Source organism: Opisthocomus hoazin, chromosome 4 (assembly GCF_030867145.1).
Source record: "Opisthocomus hoazin isolate bOpiHoa1 chromosome 4, bOpiHoa1.hap1, whole genome shotgun sequence".
Taxonomy (NCBI): domain Eukaryota; kingdom Metazoa; phylum Chordata; class Aves; order Opisthocomiformes; family Opisthocomidae; genus Opisthocomus; species Opisthocomus hoazin.
In genome coordinates, this window is record NC_134417.1 from 1368803 (window position 1) to 1384647 (window position 15845).

The 15845-nt window shown below is 62.5% G+C and overlaps 1 protein-coding gene across 8 annotated transcripts in view; it reads right to left on the reverse strand.

Annotated features, from left to right (window-relative positions):
- Positions 1–12528, reverse strand: part of ST6GAL1 (ST6 beta-galactoside alpha-2,6-sialyltransferase 1) — a 45559-nt gene extending 33031 nt beyond the window's left edge. Inside the window, exons 1-5 of one of the 8 annotated variants that reach the window (XM_075417548.1) lie at positions 8524–10615; positions 7673–7941; positions 7188–7296; positions 6873–7099; positions 1027–1199 (exon numbers count right to left, since the gene is read on the reverse strand). The gene's annotated coding sequence lies outside the window, so the exon portion shown is untranslated. Of the gene's footprint in view, positions 1–1026; positions 1200–2238; positions 2266–6872; positions 7100–7187; positions 8060–8523; positions 10616–12385 lie in introns of those variants that run through there. The other 7 variants (XM_075417545.1, XM_075417547.1, XM_075417542.1 and 4 more) reach the window with 7 other exon arrangements.
- Between the last annotated feature and the right edge of the window lie 3317 nt (positions 12529–15845).

Here is a 15845-nt window from a genome sequence, read left to right on the forward strand (position 1 = left end):
GAAAAGGGACGCTGCCAAAGATGCCCAAGGCAACGTGCCACGCTCTTTCTGTTCCACCCGCCTACCTCCAGCCGCGCACCGCCGCTCCCGCCGCCGCTCTCCAGGCCCCACGCCGCTCCGCCTTGACACCCGTGCGGATTTGGGCTGCTGCCTGCCCTCTCCGGGGGTGGAAACCCAGCAGCCCCCCGGCAGGCAGGCGGCTGGAGCTCCACCAGCCCAGCCCAAGCGCTTTGGTTTGCAATGCTAAAGGTAACACAACGCTGGGAGGGAGAGGTGTTCCCTGGCCGGAAAGGGAGAAAGGCTGGTGCATTTTCCATATTAAAGATTCAGGTTTCAAGCGGAGGAGAGGAGATCAGCATGCTTCCAGCAGAGGAGGGAGCGGGGAGCAACATCTGGCACTCCTGAAGCCAGCAAGTTAGGGAAGTAAAGCAGCAGCTATACGACGACGTCCTCCCAGACCCGCCTGGACAAGGTCCTGTGCAGCCTGCTGTAGGTGACCCTGCTTCGGCAGGAGGGTTGGACTAGATGACCCACAGAGGTCCCTTCCAACCCCTACTATTCTGTGATTCTGTGACCTTCTTCACACAGGAGGACAGGCATAAACCCAACAATTCTATCTGCAGCCACCTCTAAAAATGGCCCCTGCCAAGCTGGCTTTCCCGTGGGCAAGAGAAAAGGGGGGGAGGTCCCAGCGTCCCCCCCCTCCCCAGCCACCACAGGGGCTCAGGCTGCCCACCAGCCCACAGCCAATGCATGTCAGCACCTACAAGGGCTCCCTCAAGAAGCAGGATGAATGTTTTATTTTGCCTCAGAAGGGAAATATGGGACAGTCAGAAGGGGAACGGCAGAGAACCCTTCCTGCTCTCCTCGCCGTCCTCCCAGCTCCGCGGGCCGCGCGAGGTTGTCCCCGCGCACGCAGCAGTGCCTCTGCACGCACGCGGCCCCAGCGCGCCGACCGCAGCCGTGCGAAAGGGAAAAGAGGGGCAGGGAAAAGAAGAGGAGGAGCCACGGTCAGCATCAGTGCACCTTCATCTCCAGGTTCCTTCACCGTCCACAGCGGTGCCCGTCAAACCCTTCCAGGCAGAAGCAGGTCGCCAGGTAGGAGCTGTAGGAGATGCCACCACAGGGAGCACATCCGTGTTCTGCACGCAGTTCTTCTGCGTCTCCTCTTCACGTCTCCCTTCTAATCGAGTTCTCTCCTGGGAAAGAAATTAAGGGGAAGATGTTAGGCGGCCACATCAGAAACCACTGGACTGGGGACCGCAACTGCCAGCCAGGACCACGCAGCAAGTCAGCAGCGACACGGAAACGCCCAGACACCGCTGTGCCCACCCCACGGGCAAGGCTGTCCTGGGTGAGGCCGACAACCGAGCCGCCAACACCTTTAAACGTGCCTTGTGCTCGAGTAAAACAGCACACAGAGCCTTCCTTCGATGGCAAAACCTGCCGGGGAAGAGCTGCTGGCTGCCGAGCTCCCCAGAGTCTGACGCCGGGAGCCGGGGCTGGCGAGCTGGGGCAGAACTCCCTGCCCCGGGCACGGGAGCTCTGGGTCCCTAGGGAGATGGCAGCAGGGTGGCCCGTGCAAAGGCGTGCGCACAGCCCCTGGTGCGGATCCGTCTCCCGCTGAACCGTGCGGAGCGAAGCCCACCGCCCACGCCGACGCAGCGATGCACTGCACGCACCCAACGGCCCTCCCACAGCAGAGCCCTCAGGGTTCGCTTTGCTAACCTCTCCCCTGCTTCTAACAGAAACCCGCTGTAACTGCAGCACGTGGCCCAAAAGCCTCTTAAATAAGATATTAATCACAAGACCGTTTAGCAAGTGAGAGCGCACGGTCCGCTGGAACGACACCGCCTCCCGCAATCATCCTGCCCCGGGCGAGGCTCCGGCGTACGTGCAGGGCCTGGCAGACGTCTCGCCCCGGGCCCAGCAGCTTCGCTTTCTGCTCTCTGCCGGGAACCCAAGCGCTCACAGCGTCAGGAGAGGTCCAAACCGACCGATATCCCAAATCACCGCCAGCCTGCACCGTGCGAGGGCCCCAGCCCGCTGCCGCACACCGTGGCAGCGGAGGGGAAGCAGCGGCGGAAAGGCAACCTTAGGCTTTGCAAAGTTTGGGTGATGAGGAAGGAAGACAGGGAAAAAAGAAAGAAAAAAGAGAGGTAAAAAGCAAGAAATGAGGAAGACAGAAGCAAGCAGAGGGGTGCTGCTCAGTGCAGACACCCGCACGCCGTGCCTTACCACCGGCGCTGAGGTCCCACCAGCGCCAGCCGGTGCAGGTTCTCACCGGGTGAGAAATAACGAAACTAGAACGACACTTGAGGGTTAGGTCAGAGGGGAAGCGAACAGAAAGAGCTGGCTGCTAGGCTGCAAAATAACGTTCTTCGCTTCCCCCGGGCCAGCAGCGGTGCCTCCGAGAGCCGCCTCGCCCAGCAAGGCGTCAGCCGTCCCGGCACGCCGCGGCAGCGAGCGCCCTACGGGCAGACGGCCGGAGAGCTGCGACGTGGCACAGGCCGGCTGCGTGCGCGCCGGTGAGCCGCAGCCCCAGCGTATTTACATGCCAGGCTCGGAAACCCCCGGCCGGCGAGCTCAGCGGAGCGGCAGGATCCCCGCCGTGGCCCGCAGCAAGGGCACGTTCCAGTTGGAGAAACGGTGCGAACGGGAGAGAACAGCGATGCAGAGGGGCACAGGCGGTCGAGCGAGCCCTGCACAGCGGCCAGCCAGCCAGGCAGCGCTTCTGCGGGGACATCGCTCTTAAAAACGCACAACAACTCACCTCCAACTGCCCCATCCCAGCCCAAGCCTCCTTTTCTACACGATGGAAAAGCAAAGGCAGGGATGCCATCAGCGGCGTGCCTGGGGCAGCCACAGAATCATACAACCATTGAGGTTGGAAAAGACCTCTCAGATCATCAAGTCCAACCGTCACCCCAACACCCCCATGCCTGCTAAACCACGTCCTGAAGTGCCACATCCACACAGTTCTTGAACCCCTCCAGGGACGGGGACTCCCCCACTGCCCTGGGCAGCCTGGTCCAAGGCCTGACCACTCTTTCAGCAAAGGAATTATTCCTAATATCCAATCTAAACCTCCCCTGGTGCAACCTGAGGCCAGTTTTAGAGCTGGGTGAGGAAGCACAATGGCCAAGGGGGCTGCTCAGCCGCCTGCCCGCTCCCTCCCACTGAGGGGGCACGGTGCCCCGAAACACCCGCCGGCACCCCTGGGAGGCAGCAGGGCCGAGAGGCCACGCGCCCCGGACCACAGCAGCGCAGTGAGACTGCCGGCTCAGGAGCACCGCCGCAACCCGGCTCCTTCCAGATCCCAGAATCCCAGAATCCCAGCATGGTGGGGGTTGGAAGGGCCCTCTGTGGGTCACCCAGCCCAACCCCCTGCCCAAGCAGGGTCACCCACAGCAGGCTGCACAGCACCACGTCCAGGCGGGGCTTGAATATCTCCAGAGAAGGAGACTCCACAGCCTCCCTGGGCAGCCTGGGCCAGGGCTCCGGCACCCTCAGAGGGAAGAAGTTCTTCCTCGTGTGCGCAGGGCCCAGTGTCCATCCGCACAGCCCGAGTCCTCCGCGCTCGTCCTCGCTCACGAGAGGGACCGGGGTCCCTTGCCTCCTGGGCGAGCCCCACTCTGACAGGCTCCTCACACAGCGTTTCTACAGGGCAAGCCCTCGCACCACCAGGAATGCTGGCAGAGAGACATGGAACAGAAGACACCAAGGTTAAGTCAGGACCCAACATTACCCCCTCACGCACAACGACTTCGCAAAAATTATCGATTCTTCTTCTTCCCTCATCAGGCAGAGGATCTGTATCGAAAGCTACTGGAGGATGCTGAAGGTCCAGTACCAGCCCAGGTGAGCTCATCTGCGGGAAGGGAATTCATTAACCCCGGCACCATCCGGGCTCCCGTGTGACACCGCACACCGCAGGCATGGCAGACGGCGGGACCAGGAGGCGAGCGCAGGCAGCAAGCCTCCGCTGTCCCCAGCATCCCTCCCGCTGGCAGAGGCTTCTGCCTTCTCTCCTTTCTGCGGGGGAGAAGATATTTCTCCTCCCCACCTTGCCCAGCCGCAGCATCACCAGGTGCCCGACGGCTGCGTTGGCAGAGGGGGCCGCTCAGGGGCCAGACACCGTGCCAGGAGAGGGGCGAACCAGAGCCGCCGGACGGAAGCCATTCCTGCCTTGCTTCTGCCCGAGCTGCTACGAAACCAAACAAACATCTTAAAATCAACTTTTCACGTCCCTTATCGCCGGATCCTTGCACAAGGTCAGACCCGTGACCGAATGGCCACGTGGGCCGAGTTCTCGGCAGCAGAACTGGGTTTCCCAGACGGCAGAGATGACGCAGAGGGGTGAAGCCCTGGCTGTCCCCCAGCATCGCGCCGAGCAGCAGCTGTGCCACCACGCAGCCAGAGCCTGTCCCAAGTCCAGCCTGGGCTGGACAGGTAGCTCCAGCGCTACCTTGCCTTCCGAGAGCCTGGCTTTGCAACCCGTCCCTCCCGCTACCGAGGCCCAGGCTGACAGCTTACCCATGCCACCAGGACACAACCTGACTTGATAAACCTGCCATTCCCATGGTGTAAACTGCTGCATTTACACATAAATGCCTGACGTGGCTGATGCTACCAGAATACGGCCTCTGCTACAAAACGGGACCTTCTTATAAATAAATTACACACACACACAAAAAAAATCAAAAGACACGAACACAGTTTGAGCTACGGGAATTGCATGAGTTGCACTCCTTTTCCCGGGACGGAGCTTTGCTTGGTCTTGTGGCCTTCAGCCAAAGCAGCTATCATTCACCCTTACTCCGTCCAACCGCTCCACAACGCTGCAGGAGCAGGACTTCCCACACCAACCTCTGCCGAAGCCAGAGGAGCAGAAGGCAGCAGCTTCCAGGGGAAACACCAAAGTCCTTCCACCTTCATTGAAGACCCTTTGTCCTTCTCTGGAGATATTCAAGACCCGCCTGGACAAGGTCCTGTGCAGCCTGCTGTAGGTGACCCTGCTTCAGCAGGGGGGTTGGACTAGATGACCCACAGAGGTCCCTTCCAACCCCTACTATTCTGTGATTCTGTGATTCTGTGATTCAATTAAAGCAAACTCTAGGACAAGCCTAGGGCTACCGCACCCCACCGCAATTAATTCCAGGACACACAGAAGTGGGGCAGCTTGTGCTCGGGCAGAAGAACGATGGCCACCTCGGAGCACCGGGTCTTTGCCAACACCGGACGAATCCCATGGCACCACAGGAGACAGGGACGCCCGAGGGGCATCCCTTCTGCAGAAGAGAGGCCCATGGGCCAAGAACGGAGCGAGCGGTGCAGGCGCTCGGGTGCTGCCTCCGGCCGGGATTCGGGGATGACGGCCGGGATTTGGGGACAACAGCCGGGATTTGGGGACGTCGCCATCGCCGCTGCCAGACCTCAACCGCTGCCGCCTGGGAGCAGGGTCACAGCCCTCAAGGGCGGGACCTGAAAACCCCCTCCCCGATGGCTACCTCGGCCACGCGCCTGCGGAAACACGCGCCCGAGCCGTGACATTACCAGGACATGCTGGCGAAGAAATCCCCGGGTCCCCCGACCAGAGCCAGGAACTCTCCCGTCGGAAGGCAAGCTGAAGCAGGACTTTGCTTCCCGCCCTTCGCCAGGACGCAGCCAGCCCACGCAGGAGCCACACCACGGCCGCGGAGCAAGGCCACCCGTGCCAACTGTGGCGAATCCCATCTCTCCCACCTAGCAGCAGCCTCACCCAGGCAACACCCAGCAGGGTCCTCTCTCCGCGCCTGCCACCTTCACAGACCTTTCTCTTGCCACTGCCAAGCGTGAGCATTTCCATTTCCAACCCATCTTGCTGGAGATACACCAAAGCCTCCTTGACCTTCCTGCCCAAACCAGAGCTGAAGAATTGCTCTTTTCCCAGGGAGCAACGCCAACGTAGCCTCTCCCCAGGCGTTGTTTAGGGGAGTTGTTTTTGCAGCTCATCGACTCTGAGCCAGTACACCTACTTTTTGACACCAACACAAGGCTAGTAGTCTCCTGGTAACTGGCTACAAAAAAATCTCATTAGCACCACTGATAACACCAACAGTCGGCTTCAGTTTGGGGAAAAATCAGCAGCGTAATACAGAGAAGAGAGGCAGAATGTATCCGGACTTTCAGAGGTGGTTGGCGGGCTTGTTTTATTTCTTTTTCCAATTCCAGAGTTTGTTTTCATGAGACCTAAGAGAACGCAAGGAAAGGGGGCGAGGGATGTCCGTGTGGGCGCTCAGAGATGCTGCAGGACCAGAGAGACCCAAAGCTCTCCAGGAGATGGCTGTGGAGGAATCCGGCAGGACCTGGAGGGGCTGGAAGGAGCAATCCTGGAAGGAGGAGAAGGTTTCTTGGAGCATACTGGCTAGCCAGGCATTTGGCCGAGGGACAAGGTGCACGGATTCGACACTCGGGGCACGCCTGCAAGGTGCTCTTTCGGCTGCCCCTCTGAGAAACGCTTTAGAACACCGGCAAGCTCGCGACACGCAGCATCAAAACGCGCAACAGCCCGTGGGGCAGCCTCAGGCGGGGAGAAGCACGACGTGATTACCCTCCTGCCCGGCTTCAGGGCTTTCCCTTCAGAAAAGCAGCCAGAGATGGAAAAAGCCAGCCATGAAACCCCCCCCAGTGCAGTCTGTGGGTACCGTGACCCTGACCACTGGGCTCCGGGCAGGAAGCACGGGCCGGGCTGTCCCAAAGCCGCGGTCACCTCCGAGGCAGCCGAGTCGCGGCACCGCGTTCGCGCCCGAGCACGCCCCACTCCTGGGGAAACGCTGCCAGCAGCGAGGCGACGCTCGGGCACCGAGCGAGTGCGGCACCCCAAATCTCACCTGCAGGGTTCTACTCGCTGCTCAGACACCCCAGTGCGGAGGCGAACGGCTCCTCCGGCCAGATTCACCTTGCAGGCTCTCACAAGACACACGCAGCGTTTCAGTCGGACTCGCTCGCGAAGATCAGCACTGCGGAGCAGCCGGAACACGGCGCGTCCATCTCTGCGCCGCTTCGGCCAACGGACCTCACTCACACACGGCCCAACCCCCCCGGTGCTGCATCTCTGCTGGGGAAGTGAGAGATGGGTGGAGTATTAATAGAAATTTATATCAAAATGTAAACAAAACAATAAGTAGTTTGATCCCAACAATTACAATCTCGTGCACCCAAGCCTCTCATTTCCGTAAGACTCCTTGCAAGCACCGAGGACGGCAGGATCACAGTCAGGTCACAGCGACAACCAAGGAAAGTGGTTATCCATCCCTGGACCAAAGTCAAATCTCGAAGTTATGCAGAACTACACCTTGGAGGAAGGAAAAAAAAAAAAAAAACCAAAACCACAACCAACAACAAACCAAAACCAATGAAATAAATAAACAGAACATCCCAACTTAGCTAACAAGGGATCACGCCCAAATTTTCCGTCTGGCTAGGCAACGCAGCTCACAGCACGAAGGTGCGTTCTCCGAGCACTCGGAGAAGCGTTGCGTTCATTTATTTCTCTAAAACACAAGCTAACGGCCCCGCGCCCGAGCCGCCCTGCTCAGCAGGCAGCTCTACACTACCCCTCCGCCAGCAGCATTTCCTGAGGACTCTGTCTCACAACGACATTTAGAAAAAAAAAAACCAAAAAACTCACTACTCTGGTGCTGTGAGTTAAATGTTCTTTCAAGATAAACAGCAGCTCCTCGAGGTCTGTCGTCCGCAGGGGGAAGCCACGACCGCGGGTCTCTCGCGGTCCCCTCGTCTCAGCCAGCAGCCGCCACTGCCGCTGTGCCACCCCGGCCAGCGTCCCCGCGCCGTCCCCGCAGACCGGGCACTCCTCTGGGGCGCAGGGCGGCTGCCGCAAGACTGGGGAACGCGGTCGGGCTGGTCCAAACCCCTGCCACCTTCTCATCAGTGAGTGCTCTATTACAGAGATAAGAAGGGTGAGCCATAATAATGCATACTAAAAAAATAATATTAATCGCTGCTGTCAATAACTTCTATTTTTCTGCAGAGTTTTACAGTTGAAAACACAAACTGCTGCATCCATTGCACGTGTGAACGGACACAATCAGCCTGGAGAAGGCTGCGAGGGGACCTTAGAAATGCCTCTAAATATCTGCAGGGTGGGGGTCAGGAGGATGGGGCCAGACTCTTTCCAGTGGTGCCCAGTGACAGGACAAGGGGCAATGGGCACAAACTGAAGCAGAGGAAGCTCCGTCTGAACATGAGGAAGAACTTCTTCCCTCTGAGGGTGACGGAGCCCTGGCCCAGGCTGCCCAGGGAGGCTGTGGAGTCTCCTTCTCTGGAGAGAAGACACGCGGTGCTGTGCAGCCTGCTGTGGGTGACCCTGCTTGGGCAGGGGGTTGGGCTGGGTGACCCACAGAGGGCCCTGCCAACCCTGAACATTCTGTGATTCTGTGACAAGGGGAGCATTAACTCATTTCCAGCCTCTCCCTGCCCTCCGAAAAAGGAGGGATATTCTGCACAGCGGTCCTGCTTTACCTGAAGATCTCACAAACGGAACCTCTGAGCTGTGAGGGTGTCAGAAGAAGCGAGAGGCCGCGTTGCAGCTTTCCGTGCAAGCTTTGCTTGAGGACAGAGGTTGTGGTAACTGGTGAGCAACACGCCACGAGCAAAATGTAAGCTCATCTGACGACTTGCTGGCAGAGTTGTAAGCTCGGAGACATCCTAATCTTGATTTTTACCTATGAGCAAGAGGCTCAAATACATAAATTTTTGCAAGGTCTTTAATCACACAAGCGATTAGAGCATCTGATAACAACGATTACTGCTGGCTAGACATCTAAGGGCACTTTATACCAAAAACATCTCATTTCATCTTCTAGTTTTCTAATCAGCATGATTATAATTAAAAGAACATTACAAGGAGCCACTTCTATTTCACACTTCATAGACAAGTTACCACTCCAGCAGCAGAGACTTTCGGCACCTCTGAAGTCACCGGGAATTCTGGTCAATCTCTACGTCACCTCGGTGAGAACATTCTCCAGACACAAAGATGTCCAGCAGCTGGGCCACCGCACGCTCAGACACGGAGCCCAGCCTCGGCGAAGCAGCTGTAGCGAGAGCTGGGATATGTAGGTCAGCAGCCTGGGCAGGGCGACGGTTAATACGAAGCATCGGATTGATTCATAACGCTCTTCGATCGCTAATCCTGCCCACAACCGTGATTTACATCACTCCAGCAAAATCCGAGGCCTACAGAAAAGGTCTGTGCGTTTCGCAAAAGATCATCGAGACAACTCCGTCAGATCTTTTATCGCTGACTTTACGAATCGACATTTTCACCGAGGGCTGTGCGCGCCGCTCAGCCTCTCCTCTGGGAAGGGAGGAGGACCACGACCCTGCCACGTCGTTTCTGCCCTCTCAAAAGCTGGCAGATCTGAGCGGGCCAGGGAGGAGGACCACGACCCTGCCACGTCGTTTCTGCCCTCTCAAAAGCTGGCAGATCTGAGCGGGCCAGGAGAAGCACGGGCGGTGGAAGGACCTGACTTCGAACATCTCCTCCGTGCCAGCCAGCCTGAGAGCGAAGGGCAGGACAACCTGACGTGGATTTTGGCCAGCGCCCATGATCACCCTCCGCCTCCCCCAGCCCGGAGCGACGCAGAAGCAGGGAGAGACGCGTGCTGCTGCCGGCAAAGGGCTGCCCGTCGGCGGGGTGTCAACCCCCTGGCAGAGGCGGGCAGGGAACCAGCCTCTGCGTACAGAGCAACCTGCTCCCGCAGCCCAGCTCCTCCTGCATCACAGCCTCACGGACAGAGCCAAAGACACGAAACCTCACCGGCTGCGTCTGCGTTGCCCTTCGTTAAACCACCCCCCGCCATCGCCTGCCGGCACCTCCGGCTCCTCCCGGGGGTTTCCAGCTCCTGCAGCAGAGGACTCTGCCAGCGAGCGCTTCAAATCAGGATTTAACTACTTGCCCATGTTGTCAGTAGAAAACGAGCTTCCGCGAGCTGCTTCTAACCAGGTTACAGCGTACTCGCAAGCCAAGAGCAGCCAGCAGCCCGCTGATCAGCGCCTCACGACACACGCTCGTCTGCGCAGGAAGCAGGTAAGGACGACCGCGCCATTCCCCCACGTTTAACCTCGCACCCGCCGCCAGCGAGGCACACGCCCAGCCCAGCGGCACCGCTGCTCGCCGCGCGGCTTCTCCGCCGCCCAGGGAGGACTTTTCGGGCCAACCAATTCTGCCGGACGCGCAGAGGACCCCACCGCACACCCACAAAGCCCGCGCTAACTCACCACTGCTGCGTACAGACGCAGCCCCAAACTGAGCTGCTTTCACAAGGTTTTGCCGACCTAAGGGAAGCAACTGTAAAAAGCAGCAAAGCAAGCAAAGATTTATCCGGGGCGAAGCCGCAGCCCCACGGGGCTGTCCGGTCCCCGGCGCCCACGGCGGCTGCGCTGGAGCTCCTCCACCATCACCTCCAGCAGCAGGAATCTGATTTATTAGCTAAACCAGCGGAAAACGGAGGATTTGTCTAGACTCAGCACTTGGCATCACCTCCAAAGCAGCAGCTTGTGCCGAGGGGAGGAGATGGGCTGCCTGGGCTCCCCAGTTCAAGAAAGATGAGGAGCTACTGGAGAGAGTCCAGCGGAGGGCTACGAGGATGAGGAGGGGACTGGAGCATCTCTCCTACGAGGAGAGGCTGAGGGAGCTGGGCTTGTTCAGCCTGGAGAAGAGAAGGCTGCGAGGGGACCTTAGAAATGCCTACAAATATCTGCAGGGTGGGGGTCAGGAGGATGGGGCCAAGCTCTTTTCAGTGGTGCCCAGTGACAGGACAAGGGGCAATGGGCACAAACTGAGGCACAGGAAGTTCCGTCTGAACATGAGGAAGAACTTCTTCCCTCTGAGGGTGACGGAGCACTGGAACAGGCTGCCCAGGGAGGTTGTGGAGTCTCCTTCTCTGGAGATATTCCAGACCCTCCTGGACAAGGTCCTGTGCAGCCTGCTGTAGGTGACCCTGCTTCGGCAGGGGGGTTGGACTGGGTGACCCACAGAGGTCCCTTCCAACCCCTACTATTCTGTGATATTCTGTGATATTCTGAGGAGAGGAGACCTGGAGAAAGGCTGCCCGCCCTCAGGGGTCCCCGCTGACCCCAGCCCCCCACACCCTCGCCCTCCAACAGCAAACGCTGCAGCTAATGGGGAAAGCTTGCCTGGTGAGATGCTCTTGGCTTCTGTCCCAGGGGCCTTCTGGGGAAGACTTTTCCCGGGAATATTCTTCCTCCCGGGGAACGTTCAGCATCACTCATGCCTACAGGAGCTCCTCAGCTACTCAAAGCTTCACTTCAACCACCCCCGACACCGTGACCCGGGCAAAAGGGCACGGTCATGGTGTGCGAGGGACGTGTGCTCGCTATCTTATTGTATCCCCTCCAAGCCACACGCGACCAAGACCAAGCACCAGGCTCTGCAGCACAAGCTGAGGCCCGCAGGCCACCCCTTTCCCCGTCGCGACGCGCTTCAGGCCAGCCGGGCCCTCCTTCCCCCCAGCCCCTCCGAGAGCAGGAGGACGGCGTGGCCGCGCGTCACCGTGCCCCCATGTTCAAGCATTATCCCAGCTCAGGAAAACTGTTCCACAGCCCTGGGAGGGTTACAAAACCCCGTCGGGTTCGCTCCCGACCTTCCGGGCGAGCGCGCCACGGGGGAAGGAGCCCACTCGCCCCTCGCCCATTAACAGGCAGCTCCGGGTTCTCGCTCCCTCGCAGCCAAGAAACCCTCCGGCCGCGTCCAGCTGCGCGGCGACGGCACCTTCTCCCTCTCGGATAATTTTTTTTCGACGCTGCCAGCGATTCGACCCAGCCGCAGCACGCGGTGACGGGGAGAGCATCGGGCAGCGGCAGCCTCCGTCCCTGTACCTGCCCGGGACCCCCACTCCGCCGCCCCGCTTCGCAGGGGGGGGGTCGTAAACACAGCACCCCCGCCAGCCACACTGCCACGGGGAGCAGGGGCGCGGGCAGGGGGCTGGGGGCACCTCTGCCTCCCCCCCCAGCCCCACCGCCGGGACCCCCACCCGGGAGAGGAGCCCGGGGGGGGGGGGGGGGGGGGGGGGCAGCCCCGGCCAGGAACAGCCACTGAAAAGTTTGTATTTACGGGGCTGTAAGGATTAAAGAAAATAAAATCCGAATAATAACAAAGGGGTATTAGTAAAGCGGAGCTGGCAATTGTCAATCAAGGCAGCGACCCGAGCCGCAGCCCCCCCCCCCCCCCCAGCCTGGCCCGGCCACGCCGAGACCCCCGGGGCTGGGGACAGCGCGGCCCCTCCCGCGGCACCTGCCCCCCCCCCCGCCCCCAGCCCCCCGGGCCCGGTCCCCACCGCCCCCCGGGCCCGGTCCTTACCGCCGCCGCCCGCCTTTGTTGCCGCCGCGGCCGCCGCTCCCCGCCGCTCCCCGCCGAGCCGAGCCGGGCCGGGCCGAACCCAGACGAGCCGAGCCGAGCCGAGCCGAGCCGAGCCAGGCCGAACCGAGCCGAGCCGGGCCGAGCCGAGCCGAGCCGAACCGAGCCGAGCCGGGCCGAGCCGAGCCGGGCCGAGCCGAGCCGGGCCGAGCCGAGCCGAGCCGAGCCGAGCCAGGCCGAACCGAGCCGAGCCGGGCCGAGCCGAGCCGAGCCGAACCGAGCCGAGCCGGGCCGAGCCGAGCCGGGCCGAGCCGAGCCGGGCCGAGCCGGGCCGAGCCGGGCCGAACCGAGCCGGGCCGAGCCGAGCCGAGCCGAGCCGAGCCGGGACGAGCCGGGCCGAGCCGAGCCGAGCCGAGCCGGGCCGAGCCGGGCCGAGCCGAGCCGGGCCGAGCCGAGCCGAGCCGAGCCGGGCCGAGCCGAGCCGAGCCGAGCCGAGCCGAGCCGAGCCGTGCCGAGCCGAGCCGAGCCGAACCGAGCCGAGCCGGGCCGAACCGAGCCGAGCCGAGCCGAGCCGAGCCGAGCCGTGCCGAGCCGAGCCGAGCCGAGCCGAGCCGAGCCGTGCCGAACCGAGCCGAGCCGAACCGAGCCGAGCCGAGCCGAGCCGAGCCGAGCCGAGCCGAGCCGAGCCGGGCCGAGCCGGGCCGAGCCGAGCCGAGCCGAGCCGAACCGAGCCGAGCCGAGCCGAGCCGAGCCGAGCCGAACCGAGCCGAGCCGAGCCGGGCCGAGCCGGGCCGAGCCGAGCCGAGCCGAGCCGAGCCGAGCCGAGCCGGGCCGGGCCGAGCCGAGCCGGGCCGGGCCGAGCCGAGCCGAGCCGAGCCGGGCCGAGCCGAGCCGGGCCGGGCCGAGCCGGGGCGGGGGGGCAGGCGGCCGCCTCCCACCGCCGGGCGCTGCCGCAGCCGTCCCGGGGCGGCTGGCAGCGGAGGAGCCGGGTCTGACACTGCAAGGGGCGAGGCGGGCAGGGCAGGGCGAGCATCCTCCTGCTCCTCCTCCTCCTCCTCCTCCTCCTCCTCCCCCTCCTCCTCCCCCTCCTGCTGCTGCTGCTCCCCCCGCACCCCGGGCAGGCGTTGGCGGCCGGTGGCACCGGGTCCTGCCCTGGGAGGGGGGGTGTCCCCGTCCCCCTGCAGCAGCCCCTCGGTGGCAGCCCGCCCTGCCCTGCCCGGGGAAGCTTTTTCTGGAAATAACCAAAACCTGCTCCTACCCGACGGGCAGAGACAGCTCCGGCGAAGCTGCCACCCACCCCGGTCACTGCAGACCGATGCCCAACACCGGGCACGGCACTGGTGCTGCCACCCACCCCGGTCACTGCAGACCGATGCCCAACACCGGGCACGGCACTGATGCTGCCACCCACCCCGGTCACTGCAGCCCGATGCCCAACACCGGGCACGGCACTGATGCTGCCACCCACCCCGGTCACTGCAGACCGATGCCCAACACAGGGCACGGCACTGATGCTGCCACCCACCCCGGTCACTGCAGACCGATGCCCAACACCGGGCACGGCACTGATGCTGCCACCCACCCCGGTCACTGCAGACCGATGCCCAACACAGGGCACGGCACTGATGCTGCCACCCACCCCGGTCACTGCAGACCGATGCCCAACACAGGGCACGGCACTGATGCTGCCACCCACCCCGGTCACTGCAGACCGATGCCCAACACAGGGCACGGCACTGATGCTGCCACCCACCCCGGTCACTGCAGACCGATGCCCAACACCGGGCACGGCACTGATGCTGCCACCCACCCCGGTCACTGCAGACCGATGCCCAACACAGGGCACGGCACTGATGCTGCCACCCACCCCGGTCACTGCAGCCCGATGCCCAACACCGGGCACGGCACTGATGCTGCCACCCACCCCGGTCACTGCAGCCCGATGCCCAACACAGGGCACGGCACTGATGCGTCCGCGGCGTCAGGGCGCGGGTAGCCTCCCCGGCACCGTGTGTCACCAGCCCATGGCTCCCGTGGGGCTGGCCCGGGTGCCCGCGGCACGGGGTGCGTGCCCGAGGGCTGCCTCCGGCCCAAAATCGGGGCTCACGGCTGCTGCCTGGCTGCGGCTACGGTCGGGGTTTAACCTCTCCCAGCCTCTTCTGCTTCCACAAGCGTGAGCAAGGGCCGGCGTGCGCGGACGCGTTCTGCCAAGCCCTGTGCCAGTTCGGTTCCAGGCAAGCAACGCGGTTAGCGCTACCGTAAAAGCTTGAATTTTGGAGCGGGAGAGACGCCGGCCGCGCGAGCCGAACCAGGGTCAGCGCCGTTCCCCGTCGGGGGGCAACTGGGGCCGCGGGAGCTGGCGCGCTCGACCTGTCCTGGCTGCGGTGCTTCCGCTGCTCAACTGGGACGAGCGAGCGCGCTCTTGCTGGGGTGCACCCGTGTTTTCCCACCCTGAAAGGAGCCGGCTTCTGGTCTGGGGTCGTGCTACCAGCCCATGCCCAAGCTTGGCATCTCGCTGCGCCTGACTCCCACCTCGGCTTGCTGGGTTTCTGCGCGGCACCCCGTGTCCCTCCGCACCCGTGGCCGAGAGCGCTGGCCCGGGAGCGCGGCTGCTGGGGTTTCGCAGCAGGGAGACGCTTTCCCACCCAGGCCAAGTGGTTTGGGGCACCTCCCAGCATCCAAACGCCGGGTAAACCTTGCGCTGAACCGGAGGGCAGGAGGAGTTTGCACAGCGCTTGAGGAGGGACGCGAGGGAGACGGGCAGCTGGCCAGCCCACATTTACCACTAATTGTGGCGTGTTTATGTGGAGGTTTGCTCAGAAAGGTCTTAGCCCGGGCTGACAGCCTCTGCGGAGCACCTTCCCAGTCCTTCCGCACTTCGGCTGCGGAGAGGTGGGTGCCTGCCGTCAGGGCAAGGAGCTGGCAAAGGCCTCCCGCCCTCCCCCTCGGGGGCTCCGGGTCGTTACACGGGGGCTCGCTTGCTGCCTCTCCCTCCACCCTCTCCCCTCTCACAGAAGCCCCCTTCTCGCTTGTCCTCGGCTCCATCTCCGATCCCCCTCGCGCTGTGCTGCTGGCAGGAGGGACCATAACTGGACGAGCTCACCTGCCTGGCTGGCACACAAGCCCCAAGCCGCCGTGAGCACTCCCTCCTCCCCTCCCGACACCGTTCATCCCTTCCTCTCGCTGCACCGGGTTTCAGACCAGGACGGTGCCTGAAGAGGGACCACCCATGGCGGAGGGAAACCTTCCCCTGCCTTTGGAAACTCTCACAAAACCGACAGCGATCTTTGCCGGAGCCCAGGAGCCTCCGCGGGGCGAACCTCACCCGCTCGCCTTGCCATGCCCCCGGGCAGGCGCAGCGGAGACCACAGGGGAAGCGAGGGAGAGCATCCAAATTCCAGAGGGATGTGCTGAGCTGCGTGGGCTTTTTCGGGCTCGTGACTCCTACCTCCCGGCGGTGCTG